General features: G+C 39.9%; 1 protein-coding gene across 1 annotated transcript in view; it reads left to right on the top strand.

Annotated features, from left to right (window-relative positions):
• The first annotated feature begins 366 nt into the window (after positions 1-366).
• Positions 367-12,166, top strand: part of itga3b (integrin, alpha 3b) — a 130,908-nt gene continuing 119,108 nt past the window's right edge. Inside the window, exon 1 of the mRNA XM_079660735.1 lies at positions 367-923. The gene's annotated coding sequence lies outside the window, so the exon portion shown is untranslated. The remainder of the gene's footprint in view (positions 924-12,166) is intronic.

The following is a 12,166-nucleotide window of genomic DNA, read 5'->3' on the forward strand; positions in this document are numbered from 1 at the left end:
TTGACAATTCTTTCATGAAACACTTTTAATTTTCTTTCCGATTTTTTCTTTGATATACACACTTTTGTGTCTACATAATGTTATTGTACCTCAGAGATGTGATTATGATCTTGTTTCCTTAAATACAAATAAATAAATGCTAATTGGTTCATGAACGGCACTTCCGGTGAAATCACCTAGTAAACAACAGGAAACATCAACAAAAACGCAATCAAATGAAGTATCACACCTTGATGGCAATTATGTTTATGTTTGGCATTATTAATTAACAAAATGAAAAGCAGAGAGGAGCGTCTGCCTGTAATAATTAATCCCTTGTTTAATGCCCCACCCGCAGAGCACGCTAAGTGACGCAAATCAAACACACCTGCTGCGACCACACCCGCGCTGCGTCACCAACAGGTCTCTCCTGGGTGTGGCTAATGCTAATGCTAATGCTAATGCTCACGGTGGAGCAGTGAGTTCTGTGTTGATGGAGGAACTATTTCCCCTCTGTAAGGAGTGTGAAACCCTCCTGCTGTTTGTGACAATAAACCCTGATGCAACTGCAGAGCCTCAATCAGTTTAAAAACGTTTAACAAATGTTCAGGAGTGAAGTGGGACAGACAGTGCACTGGTTATACTGGCACATGGAGGCCCAGTGGAGTGTTAATACTTGGACATAGAGGCCCAGACATAAGCCAAATGAACTTGTTATACTGGGACAGAAAGGCATAGTGAACTAAGAACCAGTGGCCAAGTGGACAGAGAGGCCTACACAGAAGCCCAGTGAACTAGTTATACTGGGACATGGAGGGCCCAGTGGAGTGTTTATACTGGGACAGAGATGCCAAGACAGAGGCCCAATAACTGAGGACTGAGGCCCACTGACTGGACTCGTTATATTCTGCTGTGAGGAAGAAGACTGAATGACATTCAAACTGGTGAGTAAAACGAACTCATTACATTTAAACAGTTAACAATAACAACCATATGCTAACATATGCTAAGCTGCACAATCTCTGCCTTGCTTGGGGTTTTATTCTGTTGTTGAGTGTATTAGAAGTGGCTTGGTAATTATGTGTAATTATGAGCTTGCTTGTTGTTGCACGCGCCGTGGTGTCCATTGGTGTTTTTAATTATCATGCCATTTTGCTTATTTCCTGGGTTTTGTCTTTCTGTCTGGTTGGTTGTAGTGTGGCCTAAAAGGATGGTCGTTATATTTACAAATTAAAAGCCAGTTCTATGGAAAGGCTGCAAAGTGGCATCTATACAAATTGAGTTTATTGTTGGTTTGGAGAATATGGATCTTGTTGCTGATGTTGCTCTACTTGTTGTGTACAATTGTACATATATCACAGCTTACTTTGTGGCCTAAAGATGTTGTTTAGTTTAATAGTACTATCATGTACCATCATACCTCCATTCCTTAAAAATGTTTACACTGTGACGTTTCTGTGACTTTTTTTAAAGATTTAATTTTTGTACCTTGAATTTTCTTCAGTAAAATGTCTTTAGGGTACCTGTGCTTTTACTTGACTACTGGTAGCACTCTCTCGACCTCTGCTGAAATGCAACTTTATGTCATAGATCATCACCATGCAGGGATATAGTAGCCTACATGACTTCTAAAGTACACAGTATATGTGCATCATATATTTGTTGTCTTTGAAGTAATGGTACTGCTTTCATAATAGTGCATGCCACCATATTCACCATATCATCACTGCTTTTATTATAGAACTTTTACTTGAATTAATTTTATAATGGTCTAAATAATTGTATTGTGTTTCTCACCTAAGAGAAGAAACAAGCAAATTCAGATACATGACAACAGATGGCAGTCAAGGACTTCTCCTCTGCTATAATCTCCTGTTGACAGAGCTCAGTGTTATCAGATTAGTCAGGATGCTTCATGGTGGTGACTTTAGAGTGGAGGCTTGATATCATCACCTCTTAGGCTGACAGAGCGTCTTCAAGGCCGACCTGCTATCTCCACACCATCTGGACCCATTTTAACACTGACAAATGAGTCCATTCAGGGAGACAGAGTGGGCTTCAATGGAGGTGGTCAGTCCTTTAGAGAAAAGTGACGTAAAACTATAGGAATCAACAAAATTGAGTTTGAGACAGTCCATATTTTCTTGTAAAAGTGAAATTTTCCCATAAATAAAATTAACTCTAAAAGGAAGAATTTTTTCTTTCCCATGATCTTCAACATATAAAACAATCCTAATCCTGAAACTGAATATTTGGACTGGTTTTTCTTCTTATATAAAAATACTGGACCAAAAACGTTGTCTTTATCTTATTTTTGGAAGAAATTACAATTCTCTCCCATGTTCCCCTTTAAACTGTGGGGTTTTTCTCTGGAAGTTTTTCCTTGTCCGATGTTAGGGTCTAAGGACAGAGGGTGTCATATTGTCATACTGATATTCTGTACAAACTTTGAAGTCCACTGAGACAAATGTAACATTTGTGATATTGGGCTATATAAATAAACATTGATTGATTGATTGATTTTGTAACATGTTGAAATATGTAGGATATTCAAATCCCCCGTCACAAACGTATACAAATAGAATAACACAATAAAGAATAGTTTTTCTCCCTCATTCACAATACTGAAACCTTTTTTGTGTGTTTGATGTTGTTGAACGTTTCTGTAATCACATGTCGTCCTATTTCTTCTTTGGAAAATGTATATATATTTATCAAAACATAAAACAATGTATGACATTTAACTGCTATAGTAAATCTTAAATCATCCACTGTAAAAGTATTTGTGAATTAATTTTGACTAGTGCCTTTATTCTTTTACCAATAAGTATTTATGTGATTATAGCTCTAGCTAATAATACACATGTCCTCCAGCAGGTGGCAGTGTTGTCTAACAGATCAAATCAAAGCACCAAAACCTGCAGTGCAAACAAAATGCTGCCCTCCCCATATATATTAAAGAGGACTTTAATATCTTCATGATGATTTTGTTGTCTGTATTCTTGGGTGACATACCCCTTAAAAAATAAAAATGGAAGAATGTGCAAATTCTGTTTTGGTCAGGAGCAATGTGACTCATATTAGGATTTGTCTTTGATTTTTATGGTTAATTTGTGTCCTGTTTGTGAGTTTTTAAACTTGAATCATTGAAGTGTCAGCAAGCTTACAGTTTTCTAACCACCACAAACAGAAATGAACTTGTTTGTGCTGTACAAAATGACATTTTTACTGCGTTAAATTAATGAAAGAGGAAAAACTTGTTGCTGTAAAATGCTAGTTTTGCATAAATCAAGAATATGTGATGACATCTGCTCAAACCATTATGTAGATGACCACTAAAAAGACTTTGTTTAAGAGGAAAAGTTTCCAAATTGCCATGACAATACAATGAATGATGCTACTCTGCTATATTTTAGATCCAAACCCCAGTTTCTTGACAATCCATGGCAAGAAACTAAAAGTAGAAATGATGATACCTTGCTTTTCGAGATATATCACATTCATAAATCTTAATACAGATCCTTATTTGTCAGTCACACCTTTTATTGAGTTGACACAAATAGTTTTCACGAGTAAACACTTAGTTCAGGCGTTGTATGACAGAGACTGGCTCCATACAATAGGCGGTACAAACGTTCAAGCAACCTTCCCCGAGTTGTTTTTCCCGTTTGGTGCCCTGTGGCACTTTGCTGTGGTTTCTCTACATTTTGACTCTTGAAGCCTCTCTGAGAGTGAAATATGACTGTCTGCATGTGCATGCTCAGACTGGGGGCTCTAGGCTGCCTCTGTGGTGGTTCTGTCTCTGAGAGAGAGACTGAGTGCTGGGATAGGCTGCACCAGGCCAACCAGAGAAAGCATAGGATGTGTGTTTGTGTGTTTGCTTTGCCTCCAGACAACACACTAGAGAGAGAGATAGATAGATGGATAGATGGATGGATATATATATAGATAGATGGATGGATGGATGGAGGGATAGATAGGTAGGTAGGTAGATGGATAGATAGATGGATACGTAGATTGATAGATGGATAGATGGATGGATAGGTAGATGGATAGATAGGTAGATGGATGGATAGATAGAGAGATGGATAGATAGATACTTTATTGAACCCAAATTAGGCAAGGCAGGCAAGATTATTTATATAGCACCTTTCAACACATGGGTAATTCAAAGTGCTTTACAAAAACAAAAAAGACATTAAGAAAATGGCATTTCAAAACAGTCATTAAAAATCAAAGATAATAAAAGAAACATTAAAAGAAAAAACACATGAATACAAGTTTACAGTGCAGTTTAAGATAGGAATAGCTCAATTAAAAGCAGCGGCAAAAAGAAAAGTCTTGAAATTAGGAAATGTTGGTGTTATAGCTGCAGTGTGTTCAGGCTTTACAATATTTAAAAGGTGGAATAAAGTATAAACATCATAAAATAATAGCAATAAGCAGCAAATATCAGTAGAAATTACATAATAATCCACAATATAAAGGATTCTGGATGAATTTAAATATCCTATAAAAGACCAAAATACTGCAGCAACAGAAACATAGACTCATACAGGAACAGATACATATAGCATGTTCCAAATGCAGCGCTTTTTTCCAACCCCTGCTTATATCCAAAATATACGTGCAATATATCTTCCGCTTCATAATTATTATTATATAGCTACTGTCACTTAGTTACATTATTCAACTTCTGTAATACAAATGTAAATAACTGCAATATATACTTCCACTTGTAATACTATCACACTCTTTATACACGCTACACTTGTTATTTTTAAACTGTGACTGGTACTGGATGTGTATTTTGTAATTTGTGTAGTTAATTAATTTTTCATATTATATCCTTGCTCCTTAAACTGTTTTTTTTTTTGCGCTTTACTTTTGCCTTAACAAGTAAAAGTATTCTGATTCTGATTTGTGGAGCTCAAAGGCACACTGTAAGGAGGATGTCATCACTATTAGATCATAAAGCCCCCCCCCCCCCCCCCCCCCCACACTTGTCAGCAGGTTGTGTGGAAGTCTTATCACTGTTGTCACGCTAGGTTGGAAGTGATGTCTAGTTAGCGAATACAAGGATTTGCCTTGAGAGGCCTCAGTAAGAGCAGCTGATTTATGACTTTAAAGGTATTTCACTTCTCTGCCAGTGCCACGGGGATGCTAAGCAAAGCCTTGTTACTGTTCTGGCATCGTTGTCAATCAAACTCCTTCATCGTTTGTGTCTCGACCTTTTTGCTGTTTTGTATATTGGTTCCACGCTATAAAAAAAAAGTAACATTTCAGGTTGTGTTAGCGGGTCATGCGATCGTTATTTAGTCACTCCTGTCCTGGCTGGTTCTGCACGATCATGCAGGAGGAATTTTTTTCCAACAGCAAAAAACTTGATTGTTTCATCATCTGACCTCCATATGTTTACTTCATGTGAAACACTAATTCTGTTTTCAAATGAGTTTATTACTTGGTTTTCTTCAATTGGCTTCAAGTAATGGTTTATCATTATCACTCTCAGGCTAGCTGTTTATGCTAAGCTAATCGGGCCAGCTGGTTGTAGCTTCATATGAGAGGTTCAAGGCTCAAGGCTTTTATTTGTCATACGTACTAGGGCTGCAGGATTTGGGGAAATAACCGAATTGCGATTTTTCTGACAGATATTGCGATTCGATTTGCGCTATTGGTTTTTAAGCGACCCAACGGAAGTTTATTGTAAAATGCGGCCATAACTCCGGCTACTAAGGTCGCATCAACGTGCTCCCGTCTCTAGCACCCCCGCAGCCCGAGCTACGAGTCAAAGAACTAAACTTACATGAAACTTCCCTTGGGTTGCTTTAAAGTCAAGCTTCAGTTTAAGATTCACCCTGTAATAGAAACATGTGATGGAGCATTACTAACCTGACTCAGATGGTTTGTTTCACCAAACCATCTAGTAAAGCTCCATTGGAAGCCATTTGGAAAGGGCAGGCACTTTCAAAAATACTTGGCAGGTGATTGGATCAATCTGTCTATCACCTTCTATCATGGGCCACTTCTGATTGGTTAACAATGGCTGGTACATGTGGAGCACAGCACTTCTGATTGATGTGGATGACTGACACAGGAGCAGAAAAATAAATAAAACCGAGTAATCGTTCAGCCCTAATACGTACATAGCTACAGTCTAGTTATGTCGATTAAATTCTTAGGCTTCACCAACAGTGCAACACAATAACACAGACAAACAGAAAAAATTGTGCAAGACTGGTATGAACCTAAAATGTCTGTTACAAAGCAAATGAAGTAAAGTTTTCCTTTCAGTGTCATCACCATGTGTAACCCCTCTGTCTCGGTGTGATTGTTTGTTTTCTTTTCTCAGCCTCTTGGCAGTGCTTCTCTGTCGGCTCCTATAGTCAGAACCCACGGGTCCCCAGAGGCACACAGTTGGCCCCGTTTAGCTGTGCTCTTGTTTGCCGGGCTCTTGTGGCTTCCTCGACACTCTCCGCCTATGGCGAGGCCTCGTTTGGTCAGATGTGCTTACCTTGTCCCCGAGCCAATCGCCAATTCATTCCCAAAGCCTCAGAGGTTCAAAAGCCAAGTGCATAATTGCTCCTTAAATCAATCTGCAAATTTCAGTGGTATCCGAGCAGGCAAACAGTTGGCCTGGGATGGTTTATTCACGAGGAACTGCTCTCCATGATATGTGTTTAACAGTAGAGAAGATTACAATTGAATCAGAGAAGATGCGTTCAATTATGGGCTTGTGGTTTGCATACATTTCACATTAAGCTCCAATTCATCCCATTTTGTCCAACCTTTAACGGGTATCATTGTGTTCTTGTGGTTCGGATGGTGGGACAGGCCACACAGCTAGATCTGCGTCCCGGCTCTGCATCTGTGCAACTCCCCCCCCCCCCCCCCCCCCATATATTTTTAAAGAAATGTTTCCCTCAATCGCTCTCCATTAACTTCAGTCAGCTGTGTGAGACAGAGAGACATTAGAGGCAGACAGTGTGGTTGCAGCAGTGTCACTTTAAAGAAAATAGACAGGACTCATCTGCACCTTAATAACAGCTCATCTCCACACACACACACACACACACACACACACACACACACACACACACACACACACACACACACACACACACACACACACACACACACACACACACACACACACACACACACACACACACACACTCCCTGTCTCCCTCTCTTGTGAGTTTTCTGTCTCTTCCTCCTTCCTTCCCTCCCTCCTTCTGTCCTTCTCTCCCTGTCTCCTCCTCCTCTGCTGTATTTGCAGGCAGCTTTAGTGCCAGACACCCTGAGGCAGCGGTAGCGCCAGCGAGTCTTCCCACCTCTGTTTTTGTGGTGGGAGATGACATGTCGAAGCTTTGAAGGGCAGGGGAAGGGAGGGAGAGGGGGAGGGAACGGGAAGGGGGAGGGAGGGAGCACATCACTCGGCGAAGGGAGGCAAAAGCAAGGGACCCAGAGAGAGAAAATGTCATGTGGCCTGCAGTCCGCCCAGATATTCTCTTTCTTTCTCGGGCTGTCTATGTGGGCAGGCAGGAATGGCGACAGGAAGCAACCCCCCCCCCCCCCTTCCTTCCTCCTCCCTTCATCCACTCCTTCAGCTCTTCACTCACTCAGTCACTCACTCTACATGTCTCCCCCCCTCACTCCCCTTTTCACTTCCCCATCCCACCTTCAGCTCATACTTTTTCTCTTGGCGCAGTTTTCTGTTGTGTGATTTTTTTTCTTTTTCTCATCAGTTCGCCTCCCTCCCTCAGTCGCAGGCGTGCCCGTGCATCATAACTCACCCGGTGTTGAAGTGTGTTGAGGTGTGCTGAGGTGTGCTGAGGTAACTGCCAGTGAGAAGCAGACAAAACATGTTTGATTTCAGATCCTCAGGCGTATCTCATCACACGAAAGTGCAGTAATTTTCCAAAAATGTACTTCCATTGTGTTATACTTATATTTAATTCAGGCTTTTGTTATATGTATAATAATTTGAGCACATACTGTACAAACCAAATAATATTAAAATGTCTCACAAAGCCTCGTGGAAGAACCGGCAATGGACCAATAAAATACCTGAGATTGTAGGCAGGGCTATTAAACGTTTATATGTCCACTGATGAAATGTTTGCAGAGGTGTGGAATAAGGTCACATAACCTGGACTTGAGTCAGACTCGAAAATGAAAATAGTCAACTCCGATGACTCATCATTTCAGTTGTTGTCAAGCTCTTTGACCTGAAAATACCTTTACCCAAGAAAAGACGTGCAACAAATGTCCCTTAATTTCCTATATCATTATCGTAACAGTATTGACCCTTAGTCACTTTAACGATGCAAGTCAATCCAATTAGTTTGAACCAATCCGTGAAAGAACTGGAAATGGACCAATATACCTGAGATTGTGGGCAGGGCTATTAAACGATTATATTTCCACTGACTAAATGTTTGCAGAGGTGTGGAATAAGGTCACATAACCTGGACTTGAGTCAGACTTGAAAATTAAAATAGTTGCAACTAGGGATGCACCGAATATTCGGCCACCGAAAATTATCGGCCGAAAATTGTTAAAAAGGCTCTTTCAGCTTTCAATATCACCGAATGTCAGAGAACAGGGATTACGTTGATCATACTCCGCATATTTGTCCGGGTGTTTTGATTTCAAGTGGTGGAGTAATCCCGAAGTGGTGAAAGTCTTTGCAGTTACACCCCCTCGAGAAATGTCAGCAACGTTTTACAAATCGCAATCCGCGCCTCTTTCTCTGATATTTTGAAATATCTCCAAGCGGCAGATATGTTGGCTGTGAGCCAGCCGCGAGCATGGTCACGCGCCGTGCTTGTCGCCGCGTTTTGATTATGTCATCACAACAACACGTTAGGTTACCAAACTTATAGGTGCATTTGTTGTTGTTGAAGGCCTGGCTGTCTTTATTTACACTATTTTGTAGTAGGCCTACTGGCCTAGATGTTTATGCAGTTTTAAAGCACCTTGGCTTTGTTCTGAATGCACTTTGTTGTAGTTATCCTACAGAGAAAAGAAAATGCACTTGACTTGGAATTAATGTACTGTATGCATTCAAAAGTGCTGAATAAATGTTTTATGGACCCATAATAGTGATTATTATTTAAGTTAAGTTTTGCCATAATCATGTCTTTTTCCATAATCAGGTAGCTGAACAACATTGGTAAAAAATGTATACATTATATATATATATATATATATATATATATATATATATATATATATATATAATATATATATTTATATATTTCTATTAATCATTTTCGGCATTCGGTTTTCGGCCAACTGTTTCCTATTTTCGGTATCGGTTTCGGCCAAGAATTTCCCATTCGGTGCACCCCTAGTTGCAACTCGACTCAGAGTTCAACACCAAAATACTTTTACCCAAGAAAAAACATGTCACATAGTCACTTTAACGATCCAAGTCGATCCAATTAGTTTGACCCAATCCGACACCATCCAATCACGTTGCAGAGGGAACCATAAATAACTTAAAGTGGACCTATCATGCTATATTTGAATAATATAGTGTAGGACCATACCTATATAAGGCATATTTATACTTTTTATTTTTCAAAATACCAAACAGATCATGCATTTTAGCCATTCCTCATTTTGCTCAATTTAACACTGTCTTTGCATGGGCTGATTTTGTGAGAACAGCACCATCTACAGGCCTGGCATATGTACTACAGCGTCTCCAGCGCTTTGGAACGGCAATGTCCGTGGCTGTCTCCTCCTGATTGGTGGAGTTGGCCCAATAGCCGTAGCGCCACTTCTGTGACGTCATAGAACTGTTCACATCTGGATCAGTCTGTATCAGATCCGTTGCAGCCCCTTTTTAAGAGATTTGGGTATGGAGGAAAATAGAGAGGGTTGTGTTTTTTGACACTTGGTGAGTTCCCTGGAACACCGGGGACACATATCCATGTATAAAAGACGTACAAAAGTGCATTTTGCATGATAGGTCACCTTTAACTAAGCAAACATTGGAGACAAAGATACCAAAGCTGATTTTTGTTTGCATTCAAAAACGATGCAGTGGTCAACAAAAATCATATCCCCGTATGTAAATGTAAAAAAAATATGTAATGAGGGTCTGACTTGTTTGGAACTTGACTTTAGGCTTGCAAAACATTGCCTTATACAAGCTTCAAAATGTACTTTTTTTTGTCCACTGTTCTGTTTCTTGGCTAAGTGATGCAAATGTAGTATTTCTTCCCCTGCTGTTGCCTGTATTTGCTGTGTACTTACTTCTGTATCAGTGCAGAGGGATTAGCGCTAAGACAGACAGGATGAGGCCCACACAGAACTGATCAAACATCCTATCTGACTCGCACCGTTGAACCAATGGACCATAGTCTCAGTTCCGTTTGACTGACAGAGGAAACACTGTGATTTCTCGCAGGCAAGCAAATAAAACGATGAAAGGAAAATAAAAGCCTCCACCGAGACATCAAAAAAAAATTCCACTGACTTTGATATGAGCCTTTGGTTATACTTCAACCGTACCTGCTTGTTCTTATGTGGCTGCCATCTCACCTGTGTACTTTCAAAGCAAACATAAGACATATTTAACAGTGAGAGGGGCTTTTTTAGGTGGGTATTTTTCAAAGATAAGACCGAAGATATATCGTTCAGTATCCAAAGACACTTTTTATGTCATCCGAATTGAGTACGTGGGTTGGATGAGTCTTATTTGTCTATTTTTAAATTAGATTTACTTTATTGATCCCAATTTGATTTGGGAACAGGGCATTGCACATAATGTGAAAATGAAAAAGAGTAGAAATAAACAAACCTAAAATAGAAACTTCTCAATATAGAAAATAAAACCAAACTAAAATATATAAATAGTGACAGTGAAAGAAAAAAATCTGTAGATTAAATGAACAAATAAACACTTTGAAGTGCCAATTACTGCAAACTAAATTTAAAAGAAGGATAATATTTAAATAAATTAAAAAGAAATGGTTGAAAAAACACACACAAACAAGATAATATAAGTGTTACAAATAATAAGCAGGCTGCCACCTAGCATGGCGCAATCTTGCATAACCTTTATCTAATTCAGATCAAAAACACAAGATCAGCTGCCGATAAAATAACCTGAAAATGAAAACAAAAGCGTCCTTTCCCTTTTCAGGCTCCGGTGAGCTCACTTGAAGCTGTGCACGTGTGTTTTGTTCATGTACGTTAGCATTTGTGTTTGTGTCACCGTATGACATACTATTTGTGTCTGCATGGCTAGTATCACTGCAGGCCAGTTTGATATTTCAAGTCATTACCAGCGTCAGAAAGGGAAGAGATTACAGGGTACTGCAGCAATAACACACACTATTAGCCCGACAAGGTGTTATTATGCCTCTGGTGTCAGGTGAGATGTCAGAGCAGCTAGCCTGTGTCATGCTTACAATCGCTGGATCAGCAGGCTTACGCCGTAACAAGTGAGTAATGCAAACACATTCACTAGGAGGCAACAGTGTCAATTATTTCTCTGCTTTGTATTGTGTTAATCCACGGCTTTGCTGAACAAGTTTTCGGTTTAAATAATTCTTAACTAAAAGCACATGGAAGTTGATACAGCGTGACATTTTCCAAACATCTGGTTGTGCAACTTGTCATCACATTGCAACATATAATCCTCGTTTTGTTTGGAAACAAACTGTTACACTGCAGTTTTTTCTCTTTCACTTTCAGATTTGAAACATTTTTTCCGGGAACCTTTTTTACAGTAAGTGTGTTAAAAGCATTAAGAAAAAGCTCCCGGCCGCAAATGTGGATGAGCACATAAATTTCGACTGCCTCTTTTTTTCCTCCGTCTTTCTTGTTGCGTCTAAATTTTCCATGCCTGGCCTCCCTACTGCTGAGAGTGCTGTTCCTCGAAGCCGCAGTGTATTTTGAAGCGAGGTCGGGAGAGCGCCAGAGCTCCAAAACCAGGCACAAGTCTCCCACTGTTCCACTGGTTGGCTTGCTCTTGGCACCGGCTCCTGACCAGAGAGGTCTAGCTAGCCACAGCCACTGTGTGTGTATGTGTGTGAACATATATAGCCCTCCCCCCTCCTAACTTCTAAGCCTATATAGAAATAGCTTCGGTTGACTCATTTATGGGCTCTCCCACATAGAAACAGTACCTAGGTGTGAGTCAGAGAGCACAGTTTCTGTTGGAGGA

The sequence above is a fragment of the Notothenia rossii genome, assembly GCF_949606895.1.
Source record: "Notothenia rossii genome assembly, chromosome: 11".
Classification (NCBI taxonomy): domain Eukaryota; kingdom Metazoa; phylum Chordata; class Actinopteri; order Perciformes; family Nototheniidae; genus Notothenia; species Notothenia rossii.